Raw genomic sequence first — 23447 nt, 5'->3', positions numbered from 1 at the left:
GGTATTTTCTGTTTGTCAAGATTAACATAGTCTATTGGTGTTAGACACAAAGCATGATGTTGAAGCGCCAGAAGTCGGCATGCTTTGCTTATTGGTTGTGTGGTGCATTGCCACAGAAACCTGTTGGTTGAAAATCTCCCCCCTCCCCCCTATACATGTCCATAAGCATGATGGGATGTTAATTGCTTAATTAACTCAAGAACCATGGATGCACCTGCTTTCTATATACTTTGTATCCCTCATTTACTTAAGTGCTTCTATTATTTTGGCAGTTACATGTAGCTAGTTGAACATGGTGGTGGTCGTCCAATTTACTTGTCATGACAGCAGAAAAAATACATGACGTGAAAAGTTCAAGAAGGTTATTAAGACAAATGCAAGCAGTTAGGATGACGCGCCAGCCCCAGACGTTCGCTTGTCAAGTCTGCCCAGGTGCATACTAGTAGTTGTTCTGTTTCAGCAATATATGGGTATTTCACCATTCAATCTACATCCATAATTTGTGATAGGGATACATGGAATGGGATCCATATGGGTTGTGCAAACCATAGACCAGCAAACCCTGCCAACCCCCGGGAACGACTGTTAGCACATTTGCGCACGCGGTCTTCTTGCTATTTCAGTTTTCTTCCTGTCCGTATGATGTCAATAAATAAATAATACGACTCTATTCTAAAATCGTCATTTTATTACTCTCATTCATTCGGCGAGTCATGCAGAACCAACGTTAGTGGAACCGAGTGCGCTCTCGCTGCCTACAACAGTACAGAGGCAGCGGTATAAAAGCTACTGTAGCCTACTGAGGAACGAAATAAGCATAAGTTTTAACATACCTGTATACTGCAAGAGAAACATTGTCCACAGAAAGTGTTCCAGTCCAGATAGTGAACTCCCTCCGGCTGCTGTAACGCGTATGTTCAAAATATATTCCTTGGATTGAGCGAAGGATAAAATGTCCACATCCGCTCTGCTCCGCATGCAGACTGGGCTGCAGTGGACAAAGAGAGTGAAGGAGGATGTTTTTAGCTTTGGAAAGCTTGCATACACGGTGAAGTGCCCGGATACATAACGTTCACAATAGTACCCAAAACACTTCCAGTTAAAATTAGCGGGCGAGTATAAGATTACGCGCAACAGTGATTTGCTCGGGTACTGGCTGCGTCCTGCTAGTAGCCTACCGCCGCTGACAAGTTATTTGTCGGTCTCCACAAATGCAAACGGGCCCATGGTTCATAATTGTCATCCTAACCATCATAGGTAATATTCGGAATAGATTTATTGTCAAGCCTCTTTTCCTGAATATTATAATATGCTACTAGAAAAAAGCACTGTAAACATAGCAAGTGTCAGTTTAATCTAGTGGGAGATCTTGATGATACTTCCATAATTAGTCTGCCCCTCCATTAGGCTGCCCCTCCATGTCTAAAGTATGTAATATGTGTGTTATAGGCTATGTCATGTTGTGTATGCTAATTGACATACTTGTGACTCATTCCAATTTAAGTGTGTGTGTGTGTGTGTGTGTGTGTGTGTGTGTGCGTGTACATAAGTGGTGTGTTTCTGTTGTGATGTTTTGATGGCGTATGCATAGAAATATATCTATTGATTATATTGATTATGCAAAGAACATAATCTCCTGAAGTAGGCCTACAGTACAATAAAGCAAGTAATGCTCAGTCTTCAGTCAGGGTAGTGAGCACAGTTCCTTGGAGTGCCAGCTGGGGGCACCACTGTTAGCATACAGAGTTGATCGTGTCATTAAGGGTGATGTTTATATGGACTTCACACACAGGAGCACTAATTGTGAGCTTCTCCTAGTGCAGAACTCAAGGCCTGATAAATAATGCACAATCTTACTGCAGTAAGCAAGCAGAGACTGTGTGATGATTTAACATCAGACCTGAAAATCATTTTTCTCAGTAAAGAAAATGAAGTAGACTAAAGGAAATAGGTAATTAACACGTTTACCAAGGTCTTAGTCTTGTCCTCACACAACTTTTTTTATTCAACTTTTCCCCCAGGACGCTTTATCTGGACATAGATCTGCAGGAACTCCTCCGCCCTGAAAATAAATAAATAAGCTAAGTAACATTATGCCTTCTCATTGCAGTCGCTGTACTCTTAATATACAGGAGAACTATCACCTTATGGTGAGGATAGCGAATTTGCAAGCTCGGCTTCAGACGCAATCGTTAGGCAAGTGTAGGAAAGGATGATACAGCATCTGTGCCACCAGTAAATACAGGTACCAGTCAGGGCTGGCAACTTTTGAAGAAAGCTTGGAGTGAGATTTGCCCCCTGGCACAATCCCTAGACTGGGGACTGGGGGTCCTCCCCAGGAAGATTTTTTATGTTTTAAGGCTAATTTCCTTATTATGTATTTTGACATGGCTCAGGCCTATGACCAGGGTGGAAATTTAGATGTATTCAGGATGCTTTTAACATTAAATGAACACTCAAAATTCGACGACTTTGTTACTTTGAGATTTTTGGGGTATGAAATGTAAAGTATGCTAATATTTTTTTAAACATATTTTTTAGGTCGTTTGACACTTTTACAGACAGTAATGAAATGAGATTGGGAGACAGGCAAATGATAGAAACAATGGGAAGGTTGGAAGCAGGGGTTGATCCCTGTTCTAAGGTGGAATGTTGTATGCGACATGTGCCGGGGAGTGTTTCTACTACACCAAGGCTCTGCACAGGAAATGTTCATATTAATGGTTGATGGCAGTGGGTAACCAACTCATAGATTGCAGTCTGCTTGTCCATAGACTGATTTCAAGGTAAGGACACAAACATTTAATATTTTGTCATTTGGGTGAACTATCTCTTTAAAATAGGGATGGAAGAAAATCCTGCTTGCTCTCCAGGAGGGTTGGCCACCCCAGATCTATGTTTCCCAAGTGCTGGGTGTTTGAAAATGTTCTTGTTATAACAATTAATTTCTCAAGATCACCCAACCTTCAAGAAAAATCCAATGAATATTCAGGTGGTTTATGCCTACTAGTTGAAGATCCTTGAAATCATTTTACTCTACAATTATGTGTTTAAGAGTTGTGAGTCCCCCTACCATCTCTGCCTAGCATGTACACAATACTACAATCTCAAAAATTATATTTGATTCCTGGAGCATTTAATATCCAATGCTTCTTTGTATGACTTATTCAAAACTGTCCATGAATGGCTGCAAAAATACATAGCCTCATATAATTCATTTTCAAAGACACAAGTATCAGATTTCAAATATGAGATTACACTGGCAAAATTGGGAAGAAGTGGAATAAAAAAATAACAGTAGTGTTCTTGCTGATAAGCACAGTGATTATTCTATATTTTAGCCCATTATTAAGAATGAAAATTATTCCACTGATCAGACTAAATTTAGTAAATAGCTAATAAAATCTCCTGAAGACAATATTACATAAATCTGCCCCTACACTCTACCCAAATTATTTTATCTTTATTGTCCCCCCTCTAGAATCAAACTTACACTTTTGGGTTCACAATCTGTTTGACAAAATTATTTTCATAGTTACAAATCAGATCACCCTACCAAACTTCCCTGCTAAAACATACTGTAGGTCTGTCTGCTGCCTTTTCGTTGTCACATGCTAAATGCCAATCACCAAACGAGGGGACTAATGTAGGTGTGGATTAAATCGACTTTAGTACATGCAGTCAAAAGGCTGCATTCTGCATTAATAGGGACGGGAGTAACAGCAACCTAATTGTGTTGACAACACTGTACATAAAACAGCGCTACCGTGCTGCTCTTTTTACAGTTTTATAAACTCAGTGGAGAACGATCTCTCTCCATTCAGCTCCACTGGGTGTTTCTTTAAAACATGCATCCAATCCCCTTGATCCTTTACATAACTAGACCAATCACTTAAATGTGCCGCGGTTCACAGTGTTGTGGCAAGACAGGACAATGATAGACCTTCAGCTCGTAATGTTAAATTGCAGGCGCAGATGCACTGATTTCAAATGATTTGAAGCACAGTTGAAAAGTTAACGCGCTGACTATATACAGTGGGGAAAAAAAGTATTTAGTCAGCCACCAATTGTGCAAGTTCTCCCACTTAAAAAGATGAGAGAGGCCTGTAATTTTCATCATAGGTACACGTCAACTATGACAGACGAATTGAGAGAAAAAAAATCCAGAAAATCACATTGTAGGATTTTTCATGAATTTATTTGCAAATTATGGTGGAAAATAAGTATTTGGTCACCTACAAACAAGCAAGATTTCTGGCTCTCACAGACCTGTAACTTCTTCTTTAAGAGGCTCCTCTGTCCTCCACTCGTTACCTGTATTAATGGCACCTGTTTGAACTTGTTATCAGTATAAAAGACACCTGTCCACAACCTCAAACAGTCACACTCCAAACTCCACTATGGCCAAGACCAAAGAGCTGTCAAAGGACACCAGAAACAAATTGTAGACCTGCACCAGGCTGGGAAGACTGAATCTGCAATAGGTAAGCAGCTTGGTTTGAAGAAATCAACTGTGGGAGCAATTATTAGGAAATGGAAGACATACAAGACCACTGATAATCTCCCTCGATCTGGGGCTCCACGCAAGATCTCACCCCGTGGGGTCAAAATGATCAAAAGAACGGTGAGCAAAAATCCCAGAACCACACGGGGGGACCTAGTGAATGACCTGCAGAGAGCTGGGACCAAAGTAACAAAGCCTACCATCAGTAACACACTACGCCGCCAGGAACTCAAATCCTGCTTAAGCCAGTACATGTCCAGGCCCGTCTGAAGTTTGCTAGAGTGCATTTGGATGATCCAGAAGAGGATTGGGAGAATGTCATATGGTCAGATGAAACCAAAATATAACTTTTTGGTAAAAACTCAACTCGTCGTGTTTGGAGGACAAAGAATGCTGAGTTGCATCCAAAGAACACCATACCTACTGTGAAGCATGGGGGTGGAAACATCATGCTTTGGGGCTGTTTTTCTGCAAAGGGACCAGGACGACTGATCCGTGTAAAGGAAAGAATGAATGGGGCCATGTATCGTGAGATTTTGAGTGAAAACCTCCTTCCATCAGCAAGGGCATTGAAGATGAAACGTGGCTGGGTCTTTCAGCATGACAATGATCCCAAACACACCGCCCGGGCAACGAAGGAGTGGCTTCGTAAGAAGCACTTCAAGGTCCTGGAGTGGCCTAGCCAGTCTCCAGATCTCAACCCCATAGAAAATCTTTGGAGGGAGTTGAAAGTCCGTGTTGCCCAGCGATAGCCCCAAAACATCACTGCTCTAGAGGAGATCTGCATGGAGGAATGGGCCAAAATACCAGCAACAGTGTGTGAAAACCTTGTGAAGACTTACAGAAAACGTTTGACCTGTGTCATTGCCAACAAAGGGTATATAACAAAGTATTGAGAAACTTTTGTTATTGACCAAATACTTATTTTCCACCATAATTTGCAAATAAATGCATTAAAAATCCTACAATGTGATTTTCTGGAAAAAAAATTCTCATTTTGTCTGTCATAGTTGACGTGTACCTATGATGAAAATTACAGGCCTCTCTCATCTTTTTAAGTGGGAGAACTTGCACAATTGGTGGCTGACTAAATACTTTTTTTCCCCACTGTAGTGGACTAATAAAAGCAGTGTTTTTCAATGCGTGAGATATAAGAGGTGTGCTGTGAGAATAGGGTCAAATGCGTGTGTCTCAAGGCCAATGCGTGAGAGTTAGCAGCTCTGATGATGTTAGGATGAAAAAGTCAGAGGTCACCAAGCCCAACATAACTTAAGCTTGTAATTTAGCTAGAAAGATGTGTTGGCATCGAGTAATTGTCTGATGAGCTCTAAAGCAGACTCGTACAACTCAATTGCTGGTTGAAAACTGTTTTCTGCCTGTCCCAAAATATATAATTTGTAGATAACCGACCCTCTTTCTGGGACTCCCCCACAAACAGGACCAAGCCTGGCCTGCTGAGGAGTGACGGACTCCATCCAAGCTGGAGGGGTGCTCTCATCTTATCTATCAACATAGACAGGGCTCTAACTCCTCTTATTTGTAATGAGATAGGGTGCAGGCCAGGCAGCAGGCTGTTAGCCGCCAGCCTGCCAGCTTAGTGGAGTCTGCCACTAGCACAGTCAGTGTAGTCAGCTCAGCTTTCCCCATTGAGACCATGTCTGTGCCTCGATCTAGGCCGGGCAAAACTAAACATGCCGGTGTTCGCCTTAGCAATCACTGGAATAAAGACCAAACTGGAAGTCTTTCGACTAGCTTGGAAAGACAGTACCGTGCAATATCGAAAAGCCCTCACTGCTGCTCAATCAGCCTACTTTTCAAACCTAATTGAGGAGAATAAAAATGATCCAACATTTATTTTTGATACTGTCGCAAAGCTAACTAAAAAGCAGCATTCCCCAAGAGAGAATGGCCTTCACTTCAGCAGTGATGAATTCATTAACTTATTTGACGAAAAGATAATGATCATTAGAAGCAAATTACGAACTCCTCTTTTGAATATGCGTATTTCTTCACAACTCAGTTGTTCTTAGTCTGCACAGAACTGCCAGGATCTAGGATCAATGGAGACACTCAAGTCTTTTAATCCTGTATCTCTCAACACGTTCATGAAAATAGTCATGGCCTCTAAACCTTCTAGCTGCCTCCTGGACCCTATTCCAACTAAACTACTGAAAGAGCTACTTCCTGTGCTTGGCCCTCCTATGTTGAACATAATAAACGTCTCCCTATCGTCCGGATGTGTACCAAACTCACTAAAAGTGGCAGTAGTAAAGCCTTTCCTGAAAAAGCCCAACCTTGACCTGGAAAATGTTAAAACTATCGGCCTATGTCGAATCTCCCATTCCTCTCAACATTTTTTGAAAAAGCTGTTGTGCAGCAACTCACTGCCTTCCTGAAGACAAATAATGTAAACAAAACTCTCCAGTCTGGTTTTACACCCCATCATAGTACTGAGACTGCACTCGTGGTAAATTACATTTTAATGCCGTCAGACCAAGGCTCTGCATCTGTCCTTGTGCTCCTAGACACAATCGATCATCACATTCTTTTGGAGAGATTGGAAACCCAAATTGGTCTACACGGACAAGTTCTTGCCTGGTTTAGATCTTATCTGTCGGAAAGATATCAGTTCGTCTCTGTGGATGGTTTGTCCTCTGACAAATCAATTGTACATTTCGGTGTTCCTCAAGGTTCCATTTTAGGACCATTATTGTTTTCACTATATATTCTACCTCTTGATGATGTCATTCGGAAACCCAATGTCAACTTTCACTGCTATGCGGACGACACACAGCTGTACATTTCGGTGAAACATGGTGGAGCCCCAAAATTGCCTACCCTGGAAGCCTGTGTTTCAGACATAAGGAAGTGGATGGCGGCACGTGTTTTACTTTTAAACTTGGACAAAACAGAGATGCTAGTTCTAAGTCCCTAGAAACAAAGAGATCTGCTGTTTGATCTGACAATTGATCTTGATGGTTGTACAGGCGTCTCAAATACATCTGAAGGACTTCGGTGTTACTCTGGACCCTGATCTCTCTTTTGATGAACATATCAATAATATTTAAAGGACAGCTTTTTTCCATCTTCATAAAAATTATGCAGAAAAGCTAATCCATGCTTTTGTCACTTCTAGATTAGAATACTGCAATGCTCTACTCTCCGGCTACCCAGATAAAGCACTAAATAAACTTCAGTTAGTGCTAAATACAGCTGCTAGAATCTTGACTAGAACCTAAAAATGTGATCATATTACACCAGTGCTAGCCTGGCTTCCTGTTTAGGCTGGGGCTGATTTCAAGGTTGAACTGCTAACCTACAAAGCATTACATGGACTTGCTCCTACCTATCTTTCCGATTTGGCACTGTACCTACATGTACGCTAGGGTCACAAGACGCAGGCCTCCTTATTGTCCCTAGAATTTCTAAGCAAAGAGCTGGAGGCAGGGCTTTTTCTTATAGAGCTCCATTTTTATGGATTGCTCTGACTATCCATGTGAGAGACGCAGACTCTGTCTTGACCTTTAAGTCTTTACTGAAGACTCATCTCTTCAATAGGTCCTATGATTGAGTGTAGTCTGGCCCAGGGGTGCGAAGGTGAACGGCAAGGCACTAGAGTGACTTAACCGCCCTTGCTGTCTCTGCCTGGCCGGCTCCCCTCTATCCACTGGGATTCTCTGCCTCTGACCCTACTACGGGGGCTGAGTCACTGGCTTACTAGTCCTCTTCCATGCCGTCCCTAGGAGGGGTGTGTCAAGTCATGCCAGGCGTTGAGTCACTGACGTGATCTTCCTGTCCGGTTTTGCGCCCCCTCGGGCTCGTGCGGTGGAGGAGATCCTTCATGGGCTATACTCAGCCTTGTCTCAGGGTAGTAAGTTGGTGGTCTGTTGATATCCCTCTAGTGGTGTGGAAGCTGTGCTTTGGCAAAGTGGGTGGGGTTATATCCTTTCTGGTTGGCCCTCTCCGGGGGTGTCATCGGACAGGGCCACAATGTCGTCGTCCCCCCCCCCCTGCCCCGTCTCAGCCTCCAGTATCTATGCTGCAATAGTCTATGTGCCGGGGGGGTAGGGTCAGTCTGACCTATCTGGTGTAATTCTCCTGTCTTATCTGGTTCCTGTGTGATCTTAGGTATGCTCCCTCTAATTCTCCCATCTCTTTCTCTTCCCTCCCAGAGAACCTGACCCCTAGGACCATGCCTCAGGACTACCTGGCCTGATGACTCCTGGCTTTCCCCGTCCCCAATCCACCTGGTCGTGCTGCTGATCCATTTTTTTTTGCCTGTGGCTATGGAACCCTGAACTGTTCACCAGACGTGCTATCTTATCCCGGACCAGCTGTTTTTGACCCTCCCTCGCCCTCTCCCTCTCTCTCTCTCTCCCTCCCTCTCTCCCTCTCTACCACACCTGCTCCCTCTGAATGCTCAGCTATGAAAAGCCAACTGACATTTACTCCTGAGGTGCTGACCTGTTGCACCCTCTACAACCACTGTGATTATTATTTGACCCTGCTGGTCATCTATGAACGTTTGAACATCTTGAAGAACGATCTGGCCTTAATGGCCATGTACAGCGCATTCGGAAAGTATTCAGACCCCTTGACTTTTTCCACATTTTGTTACGTTACAGCCTTATTCTAAAATTGATAAAATAAAACATTTTCCTCATCAATCTACACACAATACCCCATAATGACAAAGTGAAAACAGGTTTTTAACACATTTTTGCAAATGTATTAAAAATAAAAAACGGAAATACCTTATTTACATAAGTATTCAGACCCTTTGCTATGAGACTCGAAATTGAGCTCAGGTGCATCCTGTTTCCATTGATTATCCTTGAGATGTTTTCTACAACTTGATTGGAGTCCACCTGTGGTAAATTCAATTGATTGGACATGATTTGGAAAGGCACACACCTGTCTATATAAGGTCCCACAGTTGACAGTGCATGTCAGAGCAAAAACCAAGCAAAGGAATTGTCCGGAGAGCTCAGAGACAGGATTGTGTCGAGGCAATGATCTGGGAAAGGGTACCCAAACATTTCTGCAGCATTGAAGGTCCCCAAGAACACAGTGGCCTCCATCATTCTTAAATGGAAGACGTTTGGAACCATCAAGATTCTTCCTAGTGCTGGCCGCCCGGCCAAACTGAGCAATCGGGGGAGAAGGGCCTTGGTCAGGAAGGTGACCAAGAACCCGATGGTCACTCTGACAGAGCTCCAGAGTTCCTCTGTGGAGATGGGAAAACCTTCCAGAAGGACAACCATCTCTGCAGCACTCCACCAATCAGGCCTTTATGGTAGAGTGGCCAGACGGAAGCCACTCCTCGGTAAAAGGCACATGACAGCCTGCTTGAAGTTTGCCAAAAGGCACCTGAAAGACTCTCAGACCATCGGAAACAAGATTCACTGGTCTGATGAAACCAAGATTTAACTATTTGGCCTGAATGCCAAGCGTCACATCTGGAGGAAACCTGGCACCATCCCTACAGTGAAGGATGGTGGTGGCAGCATCATGCTGTGGGGATGTTTTTCAGCGGCAGGGACTGGGAGACTAGTCAGGATCGAGGGAAAGATGAACGGAGCAAAGTACAGAGAGATCCTTGATGAAGAGCGCTCATGACCTCAGACTAGGGCGAAGGATCACCTTCCAACAGGACAACGACCCTAAGCACACAGCCAAGACAACGCAGGAGTGGTTTCGGAACAAGTCTCTGAATGTCCTTGAGTGGCCCAGCCAGAGCCCAGACTTGAACCCGATCAAACATCTCTGGAGAGACCTGCAAATAGCTGTGCAGCTACGCTCCCCGTCCAACCAACAGAGCTTGAGAGGGTCTGCAGAGAAAAATGGGAGAAACTCCCCAAATACAGGTGTGCCAAGCTTGTAGCGTCATACCCAAGAAGACTCAAGGCTTTAATCACTGCCAAAGGTGCTTCAACAAAGTATTGAGTAAAGGGTCTGAATACTTAAGTAAATGTGATATCCGTTTTTTAAATTAATTTTTTTACCTGTTTTTGCTCTGTCATTATGGGGTATTGTGTGTAGATTGATGAGGGGGAAAAACTATTTAATCCATTTTAGAATAAGGCTGTAACGTAACAAAATGTGGAAAAAGTCAAGGGGTCTGAATACTTTCCGAATGCACTGTACTCTTATAATCGCCACCCGGCACAGCCAGAAGAGGACCGGCCACCCCTCAGAGCCTGGTTCCTCTCTAAGTATCTTCCTAGGTTCCTGCATTTCTAGGGAGTTTTTCCTAGCAACCGTGTTTCTACGTCTGCATTGCTTGCTGTTTGGGGTTTTAGGCTATATAAGCACTTTGTGACATCTGCTGAGGTAAAAAGGGCTTTATAAAATTGATTTTGATTTAGTACCCTAATCCGTTGTTTTCTGAATGTAGCAAACATCACAACGACCCAAAAAAAGAGTTGAATGTGGACGTAATAGTCTAGAATGCCTACAGGGCCTCCTGTAGCTCAGTTGGTAGAGCATGGCGCTTGCAACGCCAGGGTTGTGGGTTCGATTCCCACGGGGGGCCAGTATGAAAAATGTATGCACTCATTAACTATAAGTCGCTCTGGATAAGAGCGTCTGCTAAATGACTAAAATGTAAAATGTAGGAGCTTTGGAGACTGACAAAAGCGTCTGAGAAAAATACTTAATGGGTCAAACAATATTCTATCTTTTGCCCTGTCTGCAGTTTTAAATAGAAAGTGCATTTACTATCAACATCTCTTTTTAAATGGTTCAGATTTACTGTGAGGGCATCCAGCCATTCGAAAGAGTTTGGAGACAAACTACAGAACTTACATCCCACTGGGCACAGACGTCAATTCAACGTCTATTCCACGTTGGTTCAGTGTATTTTCATTAAAATGACATGGAAACAACATTGAAGTGGAAACGAATGAGGCAAAGACTCATGAGCATTGAAACATTCCCAGCATTGATTTTTAAACAACCTTAAAGGCATACTTCTGGATTTAGCCAATGAGACCCTTCATCTACTGTGCCTTTCTGTAATTATTGGGAGAGTGAACGATTTTTCTGTTGTTTTGTTTCTGTACTCTGGCACATTGGATTTGAAATTATACAATGACTATGAGGTCAGATTTAATTTTAGGGGTTTTCCATCCGTATAGGGTGAACCGTTTAGAAATTACAGCACGTTTTGTACATAGTCCCCCCATTTTAGGGGACCAAAAGTATTGGGACTAATTCACTTACAGTATATGTGTATTAAAGTAGTCAAATGTTTAGTATTTGGTCCATGATCTACATTAACGTGGATGCTACCATGATTACGGATAGTCCTGAATGAATCGTGAATATTGATGAGTGAGGAAGTTACAGACTCACAAATACAGTGGGGAGAACAAGTATTTGATACACTGTCGATTTTGCAGGTTTTCCTACTTACAAAGCATGTAGAGGTCTGTAATTTTTTATCATAGGTACACTTCAACTGTGAGAGACGGAATCTAAAACAAAAATCCAGAAAATCCCATTGTATGATTTTTAACTAATTAATTTGCATTTTATTGCATGACATAAGTATTTGATCACCTACCAACCAGTAAGAATTCCGGCTCTCACAGACCTGTTTGTTTTTCTTTAAGAAGCCTCCTGTTCTCCACTCATTACCTGTATTAACTGCACCTGTTTGAACACGTTACCTGTATAAAAGACACCTGTCCACACACTCAATCAAACAGACTCCAACCTCTCCGCGCCAAGAACAGAGAGCTGTGTAAGGACATCAGGGATTGTAGACCTGCACAAGGCTGAAAAAAAAATCAAAAAAAATCCAGAAAATCACATTGTATGATTTTTAAGTAATTCATTTACATTTTATTGCATGACATAAGTATTTGATACATCAGAAAAGCAGAACTTAATATTTGGTACAGAAACCTTTGTTTGCAATTACAGAGATCATACGTTTCCTGTAGGTCTTGACCAGGTTTGCACACACTGCAGCAGGGATTTTGGCCCACTCCTCCATACAGACCTTCTCCAGGTCCTTCGGGTTTCGGGGCTGTCACTGGGCAATACGGACTTTCAGCTCCCTCCAAAGATTTTCTATTGGGTTCAGGTCTGGAGACTGGCTAGGCCTTCCAGGACCTTGAGATGCTTCTTACGGAGCCACTCCTTAGTTGCCCTGGCTGTGTGTTTCGGGTCGTTGTCATGCTGGAAGACCCAGCCACGACCCATCTTCAATGCTCTTACTGAGGGAAGGAGGTTGTTGGCCAAGATCTCGCGATACATGGCCCCATCCATCCTCCCCTCAATACGGTGCAGTCGTCCTGTCCCCTTTGCAGAAAAGCATCCCCAAAGAATGATGTTTCCACCTCCATGCTTCACGGTTGGGATGGTGTTCTTGGGGTTGTACTCATCCTTCTTCCTCCAAACACGGCGAGTGGAGTTTAGACAAAAAAGCTCTATTTTTGTCTCATCAGACCACATGACTTTCTCCCATTCCTCCTCTGGATCCTCCAGATGGTCATTGGCAAACTTCAGACGGGCCTGGACATGCGCTGGCTTGAGCAGGGGGACCTTGCGTGCGCTGCAGGATTTTAATCCATGACGGCGTAATGTGTTACTAATGGTTTTCTTTGAGACTGTGGTCCCAGCTCTCTTCAGGTCAATGACCAGGTCCTGCCGTGTAGTTCTGGGCTGATCCCTCACCTTCCTCATGATCATTGATGCCCCATGAGATGAGATCTTGCATGGAGCCCCAGACCGAGGGTGATTGACCGTCATCTTGAACTTCTTCAATTTTCTAATAATTGTGCCAACAGTTGTTGCCTTCTCACCAAGCTGCTTGCCTATTGTCCTGTAGCCCATCCCAGCCTTGTGCAGGTCTACAATTTTATCCCTGATGTCCTTACACAGCTCTCTGGTCTTGGCCATTGTGGAGAGGTTGGAGTCTGTTTGATTGAGTGTGTGGACAGGTGTCTTTTATACAGGTAACGAGTTCAAACAGACCTCTACATGCTTTGTAAGTAGGAAAACCTGCAAAATCGGCAGTGTATCAAATACTTGTTCTCCCCACTGTATAAGTGAATTTGTCCCAATACTTTTGGTCCCCTAAAATGGGGGGACTATGTACACTAAGTGCTGTCATTTCTAAATGGTTCACCCAATATGGGTGAAAATACCCTCAAATTAAAGCTGACAGTCTGCACTTTATCCTCATAGTCATGGTATCATTTCAAATCCAAAGTGCTGGAGTACATAGCCAAAACAACAAGAAATCTGTCATTGTCCCAATAATTACTTAGGGCACTGTACTTCTCCAGACTCAGATGAACTCATGGATACCATTTTTATGTCTCTGTGTCCAATATGAAGTAAGTTAGAGGTAGTTTCGCGAGCCAGTGCTAACTGGCAGATACCCATAGACTTCCAGTCATTGCGCTAACGCTAGTTAGCAATTGCACTAGCACTAGTTAGCAATTTTCTTCAAACTGCACACAGAGACATACAAATGGTATCCACAAGTTAATCTGACTCTGGGGAAGAAGATAAAGGGCCTCATTGCCAAAACCCCAAAGTATCCCTTTAACGCAATTAGATAAATAAATGAGGTGTCTGTTGTTGGCGGAGCAGTAATGTTGTGTGCTCAATCTGCAGAGTCATTTCCTGGATATTATGGAAATGGTATGTTTACAGTCAGTAGCTCTTGCAGAATGAGTGTCACAGTAACACTGACTGAAAAATACATCAGAGCAATGACTCAAGGCAAATATATTAAAAAGCTAAATATGTTAAAGGCCCAGTGCAGTCAGAATAATGATTTTCCTGTGTTGTATATATATTTCCACATTATGAGTTTGGAATAATACTGTGAAATTACGAAAATTATGATAACGCCCTTTTAGTGTAAGAGCTGTTTGAAAAGACTGCCTGAAAATTCAGCCTGTTGTGGTGGGATGGAGTTTTGGCCTTCCTGGTGACATCACCAGACGGTAAATTAGTTAATAGACCAATAAGAAGAGTTCCAAACCTCTCTGCCAATAACAGCTAGTTTTCAGTTTTCCCTTCCCCACTCAGACCTCTCCCAAACAGTCCTAACCAAATTCTTGCTTGAGAAATGGCTCTTTGCTAAGAAGCTATTTTTGTTTCTTTTTGACTATTTTAATTTAAAACATTCACAGTAAGGTACTTCATTGTTACCCAGAAAAGATGGTTGGCAAGTGACTCATATTAGAAGATGTAAATACACACCACCCTAAAACATACCCTAAAACATACCGTATGTCGTTGTGTACATGAACATGCCCTCAGAATTGTAAGGAGAATGTACTGGAAGGAACACAAAGGAAGATGTCTGGTTTCGAGTTCAGTTGACAGTTTTAAAGGACAGCCAAATCTGTTGAGCAGCCCCTTGACCTGAAGCAATTTTTTAAATCTGACATTAACTAGCTTTGTCTGATAGTCCAGGACCTCATGGATCCTCAAACAGAAGCCCTCTACTTGGACTCAATCAGCAGGCGTGTTACTGAAATTGTTTTCTGACAGGTTACATACAGTATGGTAAGATCTAAAAAGGCTTCCAAGTAGCTGCATTGGATGGAGCTGCTGAAACACTCATTCAGATAGCCCCTTTTTCTGTGTCCTCGTTTCTCGCCAGAACAGACTGGTCATAAATAAACTAAATGCTTCACAGACTGAATTAAATTACTTCTGTCACCAAATAGAAAATGTATAAAAGTGAGTCTGTGTCTCCCTAGGCCTAGGGAATGATGTTAGCATTTTTCTTTTTTTTTCCCAAACAATGATGTTCTTTCATTTACTTTCTTGGTTCAAGAGTGCATTTAAATCAAACACTAATTTGCCTTTTTGCTACAACAGATGAAAGAAATGTTCATTGGTTTTTATGGTTAGCATTGTACATTAGTGGTCCTCTTCAGCCAAATTAACTGTGTGGCTTGAATGAGGGGAATGATAAATCAGTCATTTTGCTGGAGCATTTCCACTTCCTTTAAAAATTACAAGAAGAAACTTTGCCATTGCAGAAACGTCTTCAGGAGCCAACTCTTTAATCAGGGTTATAAATCTAATTATGAATTGCAGAGTGCTACTGGGTTTCAGCCAGTCCATTCCCCATACTAACTACATATTTGAGCTGGAATACAGCCTATTGGCATTTATTGTCATGAATCTTGCCTGAAGGCAGCTCTACGGAGTGGTCACTAGCTGGCACAGCCACAAAGTCATAAAATCTGATTTTAAACCTAACCCTAACCTTAACCTTAACCTTAACCACATTGCTAACCCTAATGCGTAACCATAAATTAAGACCAAAAAGCACATTTTAGTATTCCTGAATTTTTAAGATATAACCAATTTTGAAGCCTGCCCATCTAGGGGAAATCGCTCAGTTCTGCCTCCAGGGCAAGATTCATGACAATAAACGTCAACCTGCTGGAATATCAGGCAGAGTTGATCACCTCTGATCTAAGGGACACCTAAACAATAACTAACTTGATTGACGTCTAAAATGGCTGTGATTAATTTTATGTTGTGAGCAAGTATTCTTCTGCTCAAACATCTTCACTGTTATTCTGAAAAGCTCACACAGAAAAACAAGGTTCCTGGGGTATGGATTCAAAGATGTCTTCAATAGACACTGTGCAGCTCTAATGTGGTCCCTCTGTAAATGTTGAACCATCACACAGAGAGAAGCTGTAAATCACAGATGGCTCAGTCTCTGTAACACTCTGGCTCCAGGGACTCTGATTGTTGAGCCAGGGTTGTTATTTTCATTTAGGGTGTCTTTTGTTTTGGTTTTGTATTTCTAGGTTTGCCTTTCTGTTGGTTGTATTTCTAGGTTTGTCTATGACTCCCAATCGGAGGTAACGAGTGTCAGCTGTCGGCTCGTTATCTCTGATTGGGAGCCATATTTATTCTGAATGTTTTCCTGTGGGGTTTGTGGGTTTTTGTTTCCGTTACGGTGAGTGCACCGTGGAACTTCATGATCGTGGTTTATTGTTTTGTCGTGTTGCACTTTAATTAAATAAAGTCATCATGTTTATCGGTACACGCGCTGCGCGTTGGTCTCATCCTTCAGACGATCGTGACAGAAAAACCCACCATACCAAGACCAAGCAGCGTGTACAGGAGCAAAGAGACTGGACATGGGTGGAGGCGCCGGGCAAGGAGATGGAGAGGCTGGCGATGGCCCAGGTGGGCACATCGTGGTCCTGGGAGGACATGCTCGGAGGCAAGGGACCTTGGGGAAAGATCAAGGCCCTGGCGAGAGAGGAGCATCGGCGGCAGCAGGTTTTTCGTCGGAAGGACGAGAGGCAACCCCAAGAAATTTTTGGGGGCACATGGCTTAAGCGGCTGGGCAGCAGGAGGCTGCCACAGGGAGAAAAGGAGAGAAGGCTAACGGAATACGGGAGCCATTGGCGAGTAGAGGAAGGGAAGTGTTTGTGGCACGGCGTGAAAGACTGACGTGTGTTGCCAGTCCGGTCCGGCCCGTTCCTGATCCTCGGTTGAGGCCAGTGGTGTGTGTTCCCGGTACGGACCGGCCTGTTCCTGCTCCCCGCACCATGGATACGGTGCGCTACGCCAGCCCGGCCCGGCCTGTTCCGGCCACTCGCACCAGGGATACGGTGCGCGTCGCCAGCCCAGCCCGGCCTGTTCCTGCTCCCCGCACCATGGATACGGTGCGCTTCGCCAGCCCAGCCCGGCCTGTTCCTGCTCCCCGCACCATGGATACGGTGCGCTTCGCCAGCCCGGCCCGGCCTGTTCCGGCCACCCGCACCAGGGATACGGTGCGCGTCGCCAGCCCAGCCCGGCCTGTTCCTGCTCCCCGCACCATGGATACGGTGCGCTCCGCCAGCCCGGTCTGCCCTGTTCCGGCTCTCCGTACTAGCCCTTATGTGCGTTCTCAGGGTCCAGCATGCCCTGTTGCTTCTCCCCGCACTAGCCCTGTGATGCGTGTCCTCAGTCCGGTACCTCCAGTTCCGGCACCACGCAACAGGCCTACGGTGCGTCCCCAGGGCCAAGCATGCCCTGTTGCTTCTCCCCGCACTAGCCCTGTGATGCGTGTCCTCAGCCCGGTACCTCCAGTTCCGGCACCACGCAACAGGCCTACGGTGCGTCCCCAGGGCCAAGCATGCCCTGTTGCTTCTCCCCGCACTAGCCCTGTGATGCGTGTCCTCAGCCCGGGTACCTCCAGTTCCGGCACCACGCCACAGGCCTACGATGCGCCTCAGACGGCCAGAGTCTGCCGTCTGCCCAACAGGGCCTGAACTGTCCGTCGGCCCAACGGCGCCTGAACTGCCCGTCTGCCCAACGGCGCCTGAACTGCCCGTCTGCCCAACGGGGCCTGAACTGCCCGTCTGCCCAAAGTCTGCAAAGCCGCCCGTCTGCCATGAGCCATCAGAGCCGTCCCGCCAGACCGGAGCCGCTAGAGCCTTCCGCCAGACAGGATCAGCCAGAGCCTTCCGCCAGACAGGATCAGCCAGAGCCTTCTGCCAGACGGGATCAGCCAGAGCCTTCTGCCAGACAGGATCAGCCAGAGCCTTCTGCCAGACAGGATCAGCCAGAGCCTTCCGCCTGCCATGAGCAGCCAGATCCGTCAGCCAGCCATGAGCAGCAGGATCCGCCAGAGCCAGCCAGCCAGGATCCGCCATTCAGTCCGGAGCTGCCCCTCAGTCCGGTGCTGCCACTTAGTCAGGTACTGTTCCTTAGCCTGGTGCTGGTCCTTATCCCGGTGCTGGCCCTTAGCCGGTGCTGCCCCTTAGCCCGGTGCTGCCCCCTTAGCCCGGTGCTGCCCCCTTATCCCGGTGCTGGTCCTTAGTCCGGTGCTGCCCCTTAGTCCGGTGCCGCCCCTTACCCCAGTGGGGTGTAGTTGGGGGGGGGTAATGTGTAGGAGGCATATTAAGTGGGTAATGACTATGGTGGGGTGGGGACCACGACCTGGGCCAGAGCCGCCACCTGGACAGACGCCCACCCAGACCCTCCCCTAGACGGTATGCTGGTGCGCCCGGAGTGCGCACCTTTAGGGGGTACTGTAACACTCTGGCTCCAGGGACTCTGATTGTTGAGCCAGGGTTGTTATTTTCATTTAGGGTGTCTTTTGTTTTGGTTTTGTATTTCTAGGTTTGCCTTTCTGTTGGTTGTATTTCTAGGTTTGTCTATGACTCCCAATCGGAGGTAACGAGTGTCAGCTGTCGGCTCGTTATCTCTGATTGGGAGCCATATTTATTCTGAATGTTTTCCTGTGGGGTTTGTGGGTTTTTGTTTCCGTTACGGTGAGTGCACCGTGGAACTTCATGATCGTGGTTTATTGTTTTGTCGTGTTGCACTTTAATTAAATAAAGTCATCATGTTTATCGGTACACGCGCTGCGCGTTGGTCTCATCCTTCAGACGATCGTGACAGTCTCTCCACAGACCTTTATATCCCCTCTCAGTAGATTGTAAATCGGATGCCTTGTGTTGTATTGTCTGCATTTAGCGATTCTAGAATTTATGATGCCCCTGGCACACAGTGGAATCATAAGAGTAGATAGTGTAGAATGCTATACTAATATGCCCTTTCCAATCAAACAGAGGCGTCAGATCACAGCTCTCCCAAGCTTTCAGAGTTTGAGTGCGGATGATATTTAAAGGTTCTGCTCACCAGAAAGCCTGCCAGAGTTTAAAGGACTGCGCTGATATTTGGTGTCATCCATTTTGAGATCAATGAAACGTACCATTATAGCTCAGACCGGGAGGGAAAAATGTCAGATCTAATGATTCATAGTGTTTTATTAGCTCCACTGCCCTTTGTGGATGGAGAGACTGCCCATAGATCTGAACCAGAGCTAAGGATGGAGCCCTCCCTTCTTTCACCACTTACTCTGTCCCTCTATTTCTTTCTCACTATCCCTCCTTACTTTGGACCCTGTATCTCACACTCTCCCTTCTCTCTTTTCCTCCTCCCTGTTTCCCACCCTCACCCTCTCGTTGAGTGCTGGTTAGTAGATTATCATCTGGACAGGATCCCCAGCCTATCAGGGCCATGTCTCCATAGGCCCAGTGGGCAGATTGTGTTATTCCTGGTGGAATACTTGGTATATCCGCTCTGGGAGGAGAGAGGGACCACGGAAAAGACACTGGGGCTGTGGAGTTGTGTGTTCCAGAACCTTCTGCTGAAATCAAATTTTTCTCCAGTGAGAAGGGGAAGCCTTGGCAACATTCTATAAATTGGATTAAGTGAAAGATATGGAGGCAAGCTGATCTCCAGAAAGTCCCCCCCCCCCCCCAGCATGAATATTGATGGAAACTGGTTTCATACAGAGTGCAGAATACCTCTTTACTTCAGTCTACAGCTGAACCCCTGTCAACAGCAGAGGCTCCCCACCATCAGTCAGAGTCCACACTGGTCATGGTGCTCAAATTCACCAACCAAAAGAGAGAGGGGTTAAGGAATGGCAACGGAAATGTCTGTGTTTGCCCTCGGGTGATTTTTTTTGCCCCTCCCCAAGTTTTTTGAGCAAAAAAATTAAATGTATACGTATATATATATGGTCTTAATCAGCATAAGTGATTTTAATTTTGGAAATCTGTTCCAAAGTATTCCCACGCATAATAGTGAGATATGTGATAATGTACAAATGTAAGGAAGGTTTGAAATGATTATGTTTTAGTCAAACATTATATCTGTTTGGGCTTCTTGCGGTCAATATGCAGTCTACAAATGATTTGTAATTATGTTTCGGCCCCCCGAACATCCACTCAAGAAAAAATCATCCCGCGGCTGAATCTAGTTGATGATCCCTGGCCTAGGCTATTACACAATCACAAGTGGTCCATCAGTACAAGTGGGTATTCTAATGCGTTTTGGCAGCGGAGATGTGCAGCGAGCTGTGTTCCAGGCACCAAATATGCCATCTGCCCAGATGAGCATCAGAAACTCTAGCCCTTATTCAACATTAACAGCGATCTGACAAGTTTGGTGAATCAGACTCAAGGTCAAGTGTTGAAAACTCTAAGCAGAACGGACAGAAGCTGTAGCAGAAACACCCTCAGAGGCCCTCAGGTTACAGGTCCTGAGGCTTAACAAGATGGAACCAACACAACCAATCTAATTAGAGACATTGAAACCCACAGAACCTTCTCTGCCTGCAGCTGAGCCTGCCAATTTAACAGCCATTATGCATCATACTCTCTAGATTCATTATCTTAGTTTTTCTCATCTCAGAGCATTCCAATTCCAGTCACAACTTGAAAGGAAACTATTCAGTCAATTCATATCCACCCCACCACCCTCTGCCCTACCCTGCCCTGCATCTAACACTCACCAATTAAGAGGGTGTGGTAGCCCTGAACTTCATACCTGGAATTTCCTTCCTTTAATTGTGTCTTGTGGCTGTGCTGTCAACGGCCAATGAGAGGACAAGGTTCTCAAGCTCCAATTAGTCAGCAAAGAGACACGACGTTGTTGGATGTCAGAAAAACCGACAGACACATAGATAGAGGCCAGTTAGAGATATCTCAGAGAGTAGCAGTGCTGAGGGAAGATATACTACCACACAGACAGAGGAGGCTGTATGCTTCATGCTGCTAGACTACAAGAATGCTCTAGAGAGAGCACAGGTAGAGGATGAGAGTGGGAGAGAGATCATACACCAGACTGCGAGGCCAAAGATACAGAGAAAGGTGATACCTAGTCAGTTGCACAACTGAATGCATTCAACTGAAATGTGTCTTCCGCATTTAACCCAACCCCTCTGAATCAGAGAGGTGCGGGGGGCTGCTTTAATCGACATCATCGGCGCCCGAGGAGCAGTTATTGTTGGGGGTTAACTGCCTTGCTCAAGGGTAGAATGGCAGATTTTTTCCACCTTGCTGGCTCAGGGATTCAAACCAGCAACCTTGCGGTTACTGACCCAACGCTCTTCACCGCTGGGCTACCTGCCTTTAGAGGCCAGAGATAGAGAGCCTTTAGAGATCAGAGATACAGAGCCTTTAGAGGAAGGAGATAGAGCTCTTTAGAGATCAGAGATACAGAGCCTTTAGAGGAAGGAGATAGAGCTCTTTAGAGGTCGGAGATACAGAGTCTTTAGAGGCCAGAGAGAGCGATAGAGAGGATGGGAGAGTCTAGAGAGAGAAAGAGAGGCCAGACACCAGACTGTACATTCATTATCATCTGACCAACCTGTGCACCACACTGTGTGAACATAATAGGAGTTGACACACTCATCTACCAAAGCCCGGCGAGAGACACTTTCATTCGCTCTCCCCCATGCTCTCCCTCCATCTCTCACACCACTCTATTTTCCATCCTGGTTTTAAACCCTCACTTTCTATCTCTCTCTCTCTCTCTGGGGGTAGTTCCAGGGGGGTTGGGCAGAGCCAGTGTAATAGTGGGGATAACTCCAGGGGGGTTGGGCAGAGCCAGTGTAATAGTGGGGGTAGCTCCAGGGGGGTTGGGCAGAGGCAGTGTAATAGTGGGGGTAGCTCCAGGGGGGTTGGGCAGAGGCAGTGTAATAGTGGGGGTAGCTTCAGGGGGGTTGGGCAGAGGCAGTGTAATAGTGGGGGTAGCTCCAGGGGGGTTGGGCAGAGGCAGTGTAATAGAGGGGATAGCTCGTCCTGATCTGTAGTCCTTGTACATTATGGCGTTGTGGTGGCGCTGCCTCTGATCTCAGCCCCTCTGGTCTCTCAGCGATTCCCCTGTGAAGAAACAGCATTAACAACAATGGCCCCATGAATCTCTGTTCATTCTCTTTAGATCCATGCTGTTCAAGAGAGCAACGATATGCCATACCGGGATCTCAGCTCATCAATTCTGTGGCTGGTTCAAGGACACCAATAGGACTGGGTAATAAGGGCCACAATAAAAGTGTTTTGTCTTGAGTAGAGAAAGATGATAACTAATGGAGGATGTCATTGTGCTTCTCTGAGAGGCACGGCCCTTCTGCTTTGTAGAGGAGACACTCATCTGAGCCAGAAAGAGCTGTGGATCAGGAGGGTCCCAGTGACTGTAGAATTTACACTCATCCTTGGGGGACACCATGGAGGAAAATACAAAAACACAAAGCTGCCAGAGACCGATGCACAGAGAATACTCACTGTGATGTATTATATTAGACTGAAAGAGGCCCAGAGGGTGTCGTGATGACCAGAGCAATTGGCTTTCTCCTGCTATGATAATCTGCATCAGTCATGCCATGATGCCAACACACACTGAGGCCACTGTAAAGGTCACAGAGATCCCCAAAGCTCCCTCTACTACTCACGAGCACTCCTGAACTCTCCCTAACCCACAAAAACAAAGGCTTTATTCTGCATCAGGGGAATTTCTCCTGCCTGTTCCCTCATATTTCTGTGTATGTCTGACATTTTATTGAAAATGCTTGTGCATGTGCCCTTGAATCAAACTAGGAACTTCAATATAACATAAATTGCAGAGGACAGTCCTTGGACTTGGACCTAAGAAGATGTCTGAGTTTTGAATGAAGGACTTCTGACTCCAGTTATGGGTTTGTTTACCAAGTTGTTTACCTACTTGAAACCTATTGGTTCCTCTTACCTGCTCCATCCAACCCTCTTCCCACTCCATCCCACACACCATTCCTCTCATCATCCATCCCTCTTCCCACTCCATCCCACACACCATTCCTCTCATCATCCATCCCTCTTCCCACTCCATCCCACACACCATTCCTCTCATCATTCATCCCTCTTCCCACTCCATCCCACACACCATTCCTCTCATCATCCATCCCTCTTCCCACTCCATCCCACACACCATTCCTCTCATCATCCATCCCTCTTCCCACTCCATCCCACACACCATTCCTCTCATCATCCATCCCTCTTCCCACTCCATCCCACACACCATTCCTCTCATCATCCATCCCTCTTCCCACTCCATCCCACACACCATTCCTCTCATCATCCATCCCTCTTCCCACTCCATCCCACACACCATTCCTCTCATC

The sequence above is a fragment of the Coregonus clupeaformis genome, chromosome 3, assembly GCF_020615455.1.
Source record: "Coregonus clupeaformis isolate EN_2021a chromosome 3, ASM2061545v1, whole genome shotgun sequence".
Lineage (NCBI taxonomy): Eukaryota > Metazoa > Chordata > Actinopteri > Salmoniformes > Salmonidae > Coregonus > Coregonus clupeaformis.
Note: the sequence above shows the minus strand (reverse complement) of the source record.